Source organism: Bombina bombina, chromosome 4, assembly GCF_027579735.1.
Source record: "Bombina bombina isolate aBomBom1 chromosome 4, aBomBom1.pri, whole genome shotgun sequence".
NCBI lineage: Eukaryota > Metazoa > Chordata > Amphibia > Anura > Bombinatoridae > Bombina > Bombina bombina.
In genome coordinates, this window is record NC_069502.1 from 1,036,009,783 (window position 1) to 1,036,022,282 (window position 12,500).

The 12,500-nt window shown below is 37.2% G+C and overlaps 1 protein-coding gene and 1 non-coding gene across 2 annotated transcripts in view; one reads left to right on the forward strand and one right to left on the reverse strand.

Annotated features, from left to right (window-relative positions):
* Positions 1-12,500, reverse strand: part of SLX4IP (SLX4 interacting protein) — a 700,517-nt gene that overhangs the window by 682,334 nt on the left and 5,683 nt on the right. The window lies entirely within an intron of this gene.
* Positions 5,197-5,303, forward strand: LOC128658578 (U6 spliceosomal RNA). Its single transcript, XR_008402252.1, has one exon. It is a non-coding gene; the product is annotated as a U6 spliceosomal RNA (small nuclear RNA).

Below are 12,500 nucleotides of genomic sequence, written 5' to 3' on the forward strand. Positions count from 1 at the left end.
CAGATATATGGGAGCGTTAGGTTTGTGAAGATCGCAGTGTGCAGAAACCCTGTTTAATATGATGAAATTACTGTAACTTACACTCACAAAAATGTAAGTATGAAATCAAAACAAACATTTTAAGAACGCTATTGTTAAACGCCATTTCTAGATGTTGCAGTTGTGATTTCCGTTTTCTTGTGTTTCCTGCAGATCTTGTTAGCTGTACAAAATATCACGTACATGTCTATTAAATCCACTTCTGATGGACTATACAATAGGGATCACTTACTCATATTAATCTAAAATTACATTTGTGGTAATTTCAGAGTGTATTACACATGCACAGCAGAATTATTGTAAATTGTCTTGGAATACTCGAAATCATGTTAAAAAGCACTTTATCAAATGCCTTTGGTTGATCACATTGACGTGTCCATTTTGTTGTTGGTATATAGTGCAAAACACGGTCTGTGATCACCAAATTCAATGTTGTCCATTCCCGGGTGACTTTTCCTCTATCTACTCAGATTCAATCCAACCATTTTTCAATATGGAAATTGTGTTATTTGCATTGTGATCACATCAATGATGAAAACGGTGTATTGGGAGACGTTAAACAGTTGATAAACACATTAGGAAAGATAGGAATCGACACATTTTGTTATGTAATTTTGGTGGATTCCAGTTGATTTGCCAGTTCTATTTACTGACGGGAACAGCTTTGAAATCAATTTTAAAAAGGAAAAAAAATATTTCAGATTTTCTGGAATGGGGACAAATTGAAGTGTGTTTAGATATTAGTAGCTGGAAATGCAGCTACGTTCAATGCCTCGTCAAGCAGTTTGTAATGGTCTAGTTAAAGAAATTCTAGTTATTCAATACAATGTCATGGCTACATATTGTACGTGTATTATCACAGTTATGCATACTACATAAAGGGACAGAAAAGTTGAAAAATGCTCGAATGTTTAAGAGAACAGCTTCTTAACCCCTTTACCCAATGAAACATATATATACACGTCATGCGTACAAAGTTCCTTGTACTGCATAACGTATACAGTATATACACATGTTGGAGCTGTAGGAAGCTTCAGCAGTCTTGGCTGTAACTTTACAGCCAAGAGCTGGAATTCCTGTGCTTCAGGCATCTGCCTGCATATGGAACCAGAGCACGATCGGTGCTCCAGTTCCATACGAGGGCAGATGCTTGATAGTTAGAGACACTTACACTGTGTGTGTCACTGTCTGCAATGATCAGCTTCTTTTGCCGACAGGAGGCTGGTGGGCTGCACAGAGGCAGTTGGGGGAGTGGTAGGGGCCCTAAACTACAGAAAAAAACAAAATTTATGCTTACCTGATAAATTTCTTTCTCTTGTGGTGTATCCAGTCCACGGGTTCATCCATTACTTGTGGGATATTCTCCTTCCCAACAGGAAGTTGCAAGAGGACACCCACAGCAGAGCTGTCTATATAGCTCCTCCCCTAACTGCCACCCCCAGTCATTCGACCGAAGACAAGCAAGAAAAAGGAGAAACTATAGGGTGCAGTGGTGACTGTAGTTTAAAAATAAAAAACACCTGCCTTAAAGTGACAGGGCGGGCCGTGGACTGGATACATCACAAGAGAAAGAAATTTATCAGGTAAGCATAAATTTTGTTTTCTCTTGTAAGGTGTCCAGTCCACGGGTTCATCCATTACTTGTGGGATACCAATACCAAAGCTTTAGGACACGGATGAAGGGAGGGATAAGGCAGGAACTTAAACGGAAGGCACCACTGCCTGCAAGACCTTTCTCCCAAAAATAGCCTCCGAGGAAGCAAAAGTATCAAATTTGTAGAATTTAGAAAAAGTATGAAGCGAAGACCAAGTTGCCGCCTTACAAATCTGTTCAACAGAGGCCTCATTTTTAAAAGCCCATGTGGAAGCTACCGCTCTAGTGGAATGAGCTGTAATTCTTTCAGGGGGCTGCTGGCCAGCAGTATCATAAGCTAAACGGATTATACTTCTCAGCCAAAAAGAAAGAGAAGATGCCGAAGCCTTTTGGCCTCTCCTCTGTCCAGAGTAGACAACAAACAATGCAGATGTGTTTGACGAAAATCCTTAGTAGCTTGTAAATAAAACTTTAAAGCACGAACCACATCAAGATTGTGTAATAGACGTTCCTTCTTTGAAGAAGGATTAGGACACAGTGACGGAACTACAATCTCCTGATTGATATTCTTATTAGATACCACCTTAGGAAGAAATCCAGGTTTGGTACGCAACACTACCTTATCTGTATGGAATATCAGATAAGGGGAATCACACTGTAAGGCCGATAACTCTGAAACTCTTCGAGCCGAAGAGATAGCTACCAAAAACAGAACTTTCCAAGATAAAAGCTTGATATCTATGGAATGCAGAGGTTCAAATGGAACCCCTTGAAGAACTTTAAGAACTAAATTTAAACTCCATGGCAGAGCAACAGGTTTAAACACAGGCTTGATTCTAACTAAAGCCTGACAAAACGCCTGAACGTCTGGAACATCTGCCAGACGCTTGTGCAGAAGAAAAGACAGAGCAGAAATCTGTCCCTTTAAGGAACTAGCTGACAATCTCTTCTCCAATCCTTCTTGGAGAAAGGATAATATCCTAGGAATCCTGACTTTACTCCATGAGTAACCCTTGGATTCACACCAATGAAGATATTTACACCATATCTTATGATAGATTTTCCTGGTGACAGGCTTTCGGTATCAATGACCGACTCGGAGAAACCACGTTTTGATAAAATCAAGCGTTCAATCTCCAAGCAGTCAGCCGCAGAAAAATTAGATTTGGATGTTTGAATGGACCTTGGAGTAGAAGGTCCTGCCTCAGCGGCAGAGTCCATGGTAGAAGGGATGACATGTCCACCAGATCTGCATACCAAGTCCTGCGTGGCCACGCAGGTGCTATCAAAATCACCGAAGCTCTCTCCTGCTTGATCTTGGCAATCAGACGAGGGAGCAAAGGAAACGGTGGAAGCTTGGCGTTCTGACGAGACGCCATGAGATCCAATTCTGGTTTGCCCCAAAGGGGAAAATGGTGGGAACACATAAGCCAGGCTGAAGGACCAGGGCACTGCTAGAGCATCTATCAGCGCTGCCTGGGGATCCCTTGACCTGGACCCGTAACAAGGAAGCTTGGCGTTCTGACGAGACGCCATCAGATCCACTTCTGGTTTGCCCCATAGTTGAATCAGCTGGGCAAATACCTCCGGATGGAGCTCCCACTCCCCCGGATGAAAAGTCTGCCGACTTAGAAAATCCGCCTCCCAGTTCTCTACTCCTGGGATATGGATAGCTGAGAGATGGCAAGAGTGAACCTCTGCCCATAGAATTATCTTTGAAACCTCCAACATTGCCAGGGCGCTTCTTGTCCCCCCCTGATGGTTGATATAGGCTACAGTTGTGATATTGTCGGATTGAAATCAGATGAAACTGACCGCAGCTAGTTGAGGCCAAGCCTGAAGAGCATTGAATATCGCTCTCAGTTCCCGAATGTTTATCGGAAGGAGGGCTTCCTCCTGAGTCCACGAACCCTGAGCCTTCAGGGAGTTCCAGACTGCGCCCCAGCCCAGAAGGCTGGCATCTGTTCTGACTATAGTCCACTCTGGCCTGCGGAAACTCATTCCCCTGGACAGATGGACCCGAGAGAACCACCAGAGAAGAGAATCCCTGGTCTCTTGATCCAGATTTAGCAGAGGGGACAAATCTGTGTAATCCCCATTCCACTGATTGAGCATGCAAAGTTTCCTCTCTCTAGAAATAAAAATACTGAACATACCTCAAAGCAGGTAATCTGCAGGCCGTTCCCCCAACTGAAGTTTTCCCATATTCATCAGTTATGTGTGAGAACAGCAATGGACCTTAGTTACAAACCGCTAAGATCATCAAATCTCCAGGCAGAATTCTTCTTCTAATTTCTGCCTGAGAGAAAAATAGTACAACGCTGGTAACGTTTAAAAATAAACTCTTGATTGAAGGTAAAACTACACTAAGTCACCACATATCTCTTGATACTTCCTTTCTTGTCGAAAGTTGCAAGAGAATGACTGGGGGTGGCAGTTAGGGGAGGAGCTATATAGACAGCTCTGCTGTGGGTGTCCTCTTGCAACTTCCTGTTGGGAAGGAGAATATCCCACAAGTAATGGATGAACCCGTGGACTGGATACACCTTACAAGAGAAAATATTTTAAGGGAGAGGGAGGGATGGGAAGTTACACTATAGAAAATATGTTGGAATGGGGGAGCCATAACAAATGATCACCGGAGGGGGGAGGTGTGGGGACCATTACACTTCAGGAAATTTTTTTTATCTATAGGTACAGAAAGAAAGTTGCCAGTACTAAAGATGGCCGCCATTAGTGGAAGGGGTGAGGGTTAGAGAGCTATTTGGGGAGGATCAAGGAGGTGGGAGGGTTGAGGAGGATCACTACACTGAAGAAAAAAAAAAAAAAAAAAATATATATATATATATATATATATATATATATATATATATATATATATATAAAATAATAATAAAAAATAAATAAACCTAAACTGCATACTGGCAGACTCTCTGCCAGTACCTCAAATTGTGGTAACCAGTGGGGGGTGAGGGAGGGAAGAGAGCTGTTTAGGAGGGATCAGGTAGGGATCAGGGGGTGGGAGGTGTCAGGTGGGGGGGGGTAATCTCTACAATACAGCTAAAATTAATCTTATAACCCTTTATTAATCTTGCAATTCTTTCAATGCCAGGAACAATAGAAGTGTGGTGCACAGCTATAATTCTAATTACCAAAAACCGATGGCAAAGCCATATATGTAGGGTTGCCACCTCAGCCATGTTTTCGTGGACACTTATGAGTTACACATGTTGCAAGGTGTGTAGGAAGGAACATGTGTTGTGTTATTGGACAGCTTTATTCAAACTCCTCCTTGCACATCCTGCAGCAGGTGTAACTCATAAGTGTCCAGGAAAACATGGCTGAGGTGGTAACCCTACATGTAGGTCTGCTATTTCTGAACAAAGAGGATCCCATAGAAGCTTTTACAATCACTTGTGCCATGATTGCACAAGCAAGTATGTAAATAATTTCAGTGAGAAACCCAAAGTTTGTGAAAAAATGGCGGTGAAATGTTGGCATGAAATACACCAAAATGGGCCTAGATCAACACCTTAGGTTGTCTACTTAAAAATATATATACAGTGCTTGCTTCGGCAGCACATATACTAAAATTGGAACGATACAGAGAAGATTAGCATGGCCCCTGCGCAAGGATGACACGCAAATTCGTGAAGCGTTCCATATTTTTGCAGCAGTCTGAGGTTTCTGCACATTCCATTTAACACGCCATAAGAAACACTTCAAGGGTTAAAAGAAGGACATTTCTGATCTTGCTCAAGAAGATGTACTCTTGTGAACAGAGCAGTGTTCTCCGCGGTCCAGTGCTGTTTCACCACATCCCCCATCTCACCAGGATAAGACTGAGCGTTTCCTATGTGTGTTAGAGGACTGTTACAATAGTTGCTATGCACTTTATTCATCTGATAACAGATGACCATTTTATTTTGTTTTATTTTGTAGCCTTTTTCTTGTATCATTTAATACGTTTTATCAGTTCAGTGAACTGATAAATATGTCTAAGATCCATTGCTTCCTCCTGTGGCATCACATTCCCGGCACCCACACGAACTGCATTAGAGTGTCATATGTTGTAAGGTACTGACTTACTGTTACATTCTGCCAGGATGGTGGTGATCTTGCACTTTGTGTCTAATAGGTTTGCTATGATTTTACTGTGAGGTCAACCTCAGAATTACTCTGTGGTAATGACCCTTATTTAGTTAAATGATAATCTTGTCTACACATTTACTGGTGTTATTACTTCAAGAGATTTCCTTTTGCCAACATTATTACGTAAAGTTATTTTTATTTTATGGTGGAGTACTCAAGCCAGAAGTTTATTAACTTCTTTAAAACGTTCTACAAATGAAAGTTTTAAAGCAGTTAATAACACCTGCTTATAAACGTCATGCAGCAATATATCTATAGAAACACTTGCTTTAAAATACTTTGCCACCAAAGTGAACAGTGTAGGCCTGAATGTGAAGCCCTCATAATGTATACAATAATGTGTAACAATGTTCAATACATTGGCTTCCTCCTTGTATTGAGGAGGAACTATTTTTGGTAACGTTTAACCTGCAAGGCCAACAGTGTATGTCTTACCACGTGCTTTGTATTTGAAATATCTTTTGTCAAATACGTAATGGTACATTAAGAAAAATGCCAACTAAATTAATATTTTAGCACTTACTTTATGTGCCAAATAGCTGTTTTATTTGTGATTGTAGTTATTGGATCATAACAATGAATAATAATACTATGTTACACCTATCACAGAAAATAGTAATCTTCCTAATTTAATCTGGAGGTGCTTTCCCTTTGACAGTAACCTTCCATCCATTGGGTTTAAGATTCTATATTTAGATAGGATTACTTTGTGTTAATTTTCTATACACCTATGTTGCTTAAAGTGATTGCAAATTTTGATGAATTAGGGCCCAGTGTCAAAAAGTTGTCTTGGGGACAGGGGCGTTTTAATTCAGTAAAGTTTATAAAGACGTTTATTTTTTCAAATACTTACCATTGCGTTATGGTAAACATACTGCCGATTCTCCGTCCGCAGCTCCTGCTTTCTTTAGCAGATCGATGACGAATACTGCTTCGGCAAATGTTTGTGTGCCCCCTTTGGCGTCCAGCTCGTGGGACACGCAACGATTGGAGGAAGCCGGATTCATCATTGATATGCTCAACAACAAAAAAAGAGATTCAGGCGGAGGTAAAAAGCGTCTTTAAAAAGCGTCTTTGTAGATTTAATGAGTTGGGGTGCACCTGTTTCTGGGGTTGTTTTTTGATACTGGGCTTTCATTCTTGGGGGTTTGCAATCACTTTAAGCACCGTGGGGACTGCAAGTTTTAGATTCACAGTGGTTTTGTTGGTGTTTCTGTTCAAATCCACCCCCCCCCCCCCCAATTGTGAAGAATATTTTCATATTTCAGCTCAGTTCCGTTTACACCCAGCTGCTTTCATAGCATAGGATCTAGATATCACTAAATAATGAATGATCATTCACTAGTTTACAAACACGGTCTCTCCCATAATTATTTTCTGCTTGTACTCGCGGTACATTGTGTACGTCACACAACTTGTGGAGTGTTCCCTTTAGTAAGCGCTGACTTTTATTGTATCAAGCTTACATCATCTTTCAAGCTGTATTATATTTTCAGTGTGATATAATATATCATTCATGAGGTGCTGAGATGTTTGTCTTCATATAGTAAATCCCCTTTGTATTAGGGGAGTCTTTTTTTTTTCTTTCTGTGCAGTGTCTACTCCTGACAGATGTGGTACAGAAAATATCTGATCTTCGTAATTGGGTTAAAAAGAAGAGATATTTTGTCTACAAACAATTTAGAGCATATTTTGTATACAGTTTGTAAAATATATACAGCTACCATATTTTATTAGACAGGGCCAAAGTTTGATTGATACTTTAGGACTATTCATGTGAATAGACCCTAATCCAGCCTTCCTCAAAACATAGATTGGGATCTACTAGTGCTGAACAGAAATAATTATGTGCCTTCCTTTTTAACCACATAATATGGCTTCAAGAAACAAAATGTAAACCTGCTTTGTCAAAGTATCTGTAATGCTTATCTAGCACAGGAATATTAGTAAATATTGTATTAGAAACCCCCTATCTCAAATGTCCTTATGTTCAACATTTGGCAAATTAACATGTACATCATATAAACAAAGAAGTAGATTCCACCTCACTTAAAGTGCAATAAAACAGGTTGAGATCTGTGCATATCCTAAAAGGGCTAATTAAATCAAAATAGTTTGTTTAAAAATTGCTGGCAAGTATTTTAAAATCATTTTCAAAAATAAGCAAAATTAATTGCATAGCTAAGCTGCCCGGGGCAGCTAACTCCACCCCTCTTATCAGTGTTTAGACACAAGCATTGTATTTCAACTGAGTTCACAGCTTCTAGGCCTGCTTCAGCAGATAATCTATTCACTTTTGCATTTTACCAAAAGAACAGTAAACATAGATACAGCCATAAAAGGAATTGTGTGGGGGGAGTTAGAGTTTTACAATTCAGAAGCTAAAAAGAAAGGGTTAATGGCGAGGCACTGCAGTATAAATTTGCAGGTAAAGCAATTAAAGTACATATTATATTATTTTGTCTCTATCCCAACTTGTTTTATGTCCCTTTAAGTATGTAATACCTGCCCTTATCTCATTATCTCAACACTGGAGTTTGCCTTGGGTATCATGAGTGGTCGGTAAAAAAAAAAAATGTCCACAATAATACATTAGAGTCTGCATTAAACCAAAAGCTCCTAGTATTACCTCAGTTTAAACATATATTTTTTATATAATTTTATCTCATTTCCAGAAGGCAGATAGTAAGAATGGAACATTGTCTTTTTTTAGGTTTAAATAAAAGACATACAGGCTTTACTTGATCCATGTTTCCATATACACAGGTATAACCCGCTCATACAGCGTGTTAAGGACCGGAGCCCCGCTGTAAAGTGAAAACAGCCTTAAAGTGAAACAGAGCAGTTTTAGCTTTCTTTTCACTTGCTAGTGTGTTTAAAGACTTGAAAACGTGTTTGAACTAACATATATTAGAGGTGCAATATTGCTATGTTTAGTTTAACACTAGCTCAGCACAGCATTCAATTAGTATTCAATAAATACTGTACCGGTAAAATAGTGACAATTACTGTAGTAAAATTTGCCAGACACAGATTGCACTGTGATGCTGTAAACAAAGTGAACTGCGCATAACAAAATGGTGCCAGTCACTTTTCTCGCAATCTCACGAAGATTACAGCACTTCAGTTTCAAATATTTGGAGGTTGAACGTCGGCTCCACAAAGCACTGCATTAGCGAAGCGCTGTAAAGTGAGGTATACCTGTATTCTAATACATTGATTAACATTGATTGCAATTGTTTTCAAAGTGTGTTTTTTACCAAGTTTTTTGAGTAACAAAAAACTTGTTTGGTATATTTGGTATGTAGAAAGGTGTTAACAAAAAAAAACAACAAGAATTGATATACAGTATATTAGCTGCTTATTGTAAAAAGAAACAAAACAATACACAGAGAATGTTATAAAATCTGTATTTAGTTTCCAGTGTAACTACTAAACTAGGAGTGTTAGTAAGGAAATGAATGTTGTTTAAAATATTTTCTGATTAAGCATTGCCATATTCAGTACTGCATATTATTGACCTGGCTGAATAGATCTTCTTTCCTAATCTGATGGTGATCAGAACCACGGGTCACAGTCATCTTTTGCAGCCAAGGGATACGTTTGGTAAAAAGAAGCTTGATGTGGAGATATTATGATTAAATAGCACTGCATTTTATTAAAGGGATATTAAAGGGATATATTTAACAGTAAATACATAAAGATAATGATGTAGTCAAAGCAAAGATTATTTAGGATAACATGTAGATGCATTTTTACAATTATATTAGTTGTTTAAATATTGAATATATAAGTGTAAAGGTTTAGTTTCTATAAATGAATGGGTGCTATCATATTTAAACTTAAAGGGACAATCAAGTCAAAATTAAACTTTCATGATTTAGAAAGAGCACACAATTTAAAGAAACTTTCCAATTTACTTAAATTATCAAATTTTGCACAATCTTTTTATATTCACACTTTTTGAGGCACCAACTGCTACTGAGCAGGTGCACAATTTCACAGGGTATACATATACTAGTCTGTGATTGGCTGATGTCTCTCATATGACACAGGGGGCTGGGAAATTTGAGAAAAAAAATATTTGCCATAAAAAAATCTACTACTTTTATGAAACTCAGAGTAAGTGTTGTTGCATTGTCTTATTGTTATTGTGCAATTTTTAATTATGCAATTCTGTTGTATTTAGTGGTCCTTTAAGTTTTCCCTTATCTATCTTTTCTGCTGAGGACAATTAGGAACAGATATAAAACAGACATTAAAAAAAATATGCAAACAAGACTTGTGTAAACTCTGCTAGATGTAGAATGGCCAACTGGCAACTTGTGGGCCACATGCAGCCCTCTGCACTAGAAGTAAAAATGTGTGCCATAGTTTTTGTGGTCTCAGGTAAAAAGCAGAGCTAAATATATGCGAATTGGGGACTTCTGGTTAATGGGAAAACTCAAATTACTCCTTTGATGGAGAGAACAGTAGCTAGAGGGTACCCTGCAATATTACTTAAATATGGAAAATATAATGCAACTTTTTTTTATTACACATAATTAATAATTTTATATTACTATCATGTTTAATATCCCTTTAATGAAAGTAGTTATATATTTTTATTGATATATTTTTAAAACTATTTTGGCATTATTAGAATTTCTGTGTCCCTTAGACAAATATTTAAACATATTACACTTAATATATGTCAACATAATACTGTAGTTTTTAAAAACTCTTGCATTTTATTTCAGTCTCCGCAAACTATTCTATTTGCATAGATTTGACGCACACAATCTCCACTATGTAAAATATAGGCAAAAATATGAAAGTTTATTAGTATTGAACGTTTGGCTTATGGTACCAATAATTGCAGCAAACGTTTACATTTTAGCCTGATTCCACCAGGAAATTGTTAGAATTGGAGACATGGAATGTGCACTACTCAATACAGTGATGTGTGTATACTTCTATAGACCACAGAGTAAAAGATGAACGTGTTGCTGTAATTGGTAAAATATCAAATGAAATTACTCTTGAACCAAAATGTTAATTTTGTTTATAATAGTTTGGTCTTTATTCTTAAACCTTCTTGTGCAAGAAATCATTTGGGCTTTACCTGAGCTTGGACATAAAGCATTTTATGAAAGGCCACTGCAAGTATCCACCATTCACTTCCAGCTACAGAATATTCAGATAACAAATGCATGCTAACATTGCACAACTACAAAATACTTCTTCGTATTTTAATATTAAAGTTGTGCACATTAGGTTTCTAGTTTGCATTGCTTATTTATTCATTACATTCACCTAGCCAGATAAAAAGAACAGTCATCTCAAAGCAAGCTGATTTATTTTTATAATTAAATATGCATTATGAATATATATTATTGCTAGTTATGTTTTCTATGGGAAATAATGTCCTATACATTTCCCTGTTGCATATACGGTTTTGTCATATGTGCAAATTTGCTTGAATATGGGAGATTTTGTCCATATAGACAAACCAAAAAGCAAAATGTAAAATGTATTCTTTTTATTACATATACTAGTTCAATGAATGTTATATATATAATTTAGCTTATAGAAAAAAACAATATAATGTATTCACTTGTACTGTTCTTTAACATATGAACACTGCTTGATTTTGGGTGACTGTCTTTTTAAGTTAGAAATGAATTGTAGAGTATAATACATGGCACGGTTATTGCAAGACTGTTGGTACCAATGCACATCTTTTCATATACACCCTTTGTATGTCAGCATTGCCAAAACCCATTTTAGATACACATTTCATAATCACTGCCACATTTAATGTCACAAGGCACATGTAAAAAGCCATTGCTATACACATAGTGTTAGAACTGTCCTGCGGAGGAGAACTTGAATGCTATATTGAGATATTACTAGATAGTGTTGGATCTTGCACCACTGGTTACTTCATTTTGACATATATGTATATAAGAAAGGAAGCAAACACTGGGCTGTATTTACTAAACAGTGTTAAGCCGCAAGGCGCTTTAGGAATAAACGTTAGGATTTAGCACCAAAAAAGAAAAAAAAAAAGAAAAAAAAAAAAAAAAAAAATATATATACAGTTTTGACAGGTAAATAAAAAATAAAGAAACAAGGCTCTATTTCTGTTTAAAAGGAGTGATAGCAAAAATGCTAAAAATTCTCAGGTATTTTGGGCAAGTTCTTCTCTGAATTTCCCAGTAGTGAAGGGATTAAACTTTTTTCAGCTAGGCCCCATTTTGGAATTAGGACATGTTTTGCAACCTCCATTTATAATATTGTCCAAAACAAACAGGTATGTATTTTTTTAATATTTTTTATAAATCAATATACCACACAAAACAAAGATTCAGATTTGGTCATGCTTAGTTAGAATGTTACCTAAGTTGCCAAGATGTCAACTCTCTTATCACACTGTGGGCAAGGGCTACACTAAGAGTTTCTAAGTGCTTATTTTGCAAGAAAACAAATAAGTTGCTTACTGGGTTTTTATTTTTTTACACAATTTGTATCTTTTTAGGTTTACTTTGATTTAACATATTTGTTTTTACCAAAAGGAGTACTGCTTCATATACCTTTAAAGGGACAGGAAACCTCAACATTTTCTTTTTATGATTTGTATAAAACATACCATTTTAAACAACTTTCCAATTGACTTACATTATCAAATTTGCTTTGTTCTTCTTGTTATCTTTTGCTGAAGTAACAGTATTGC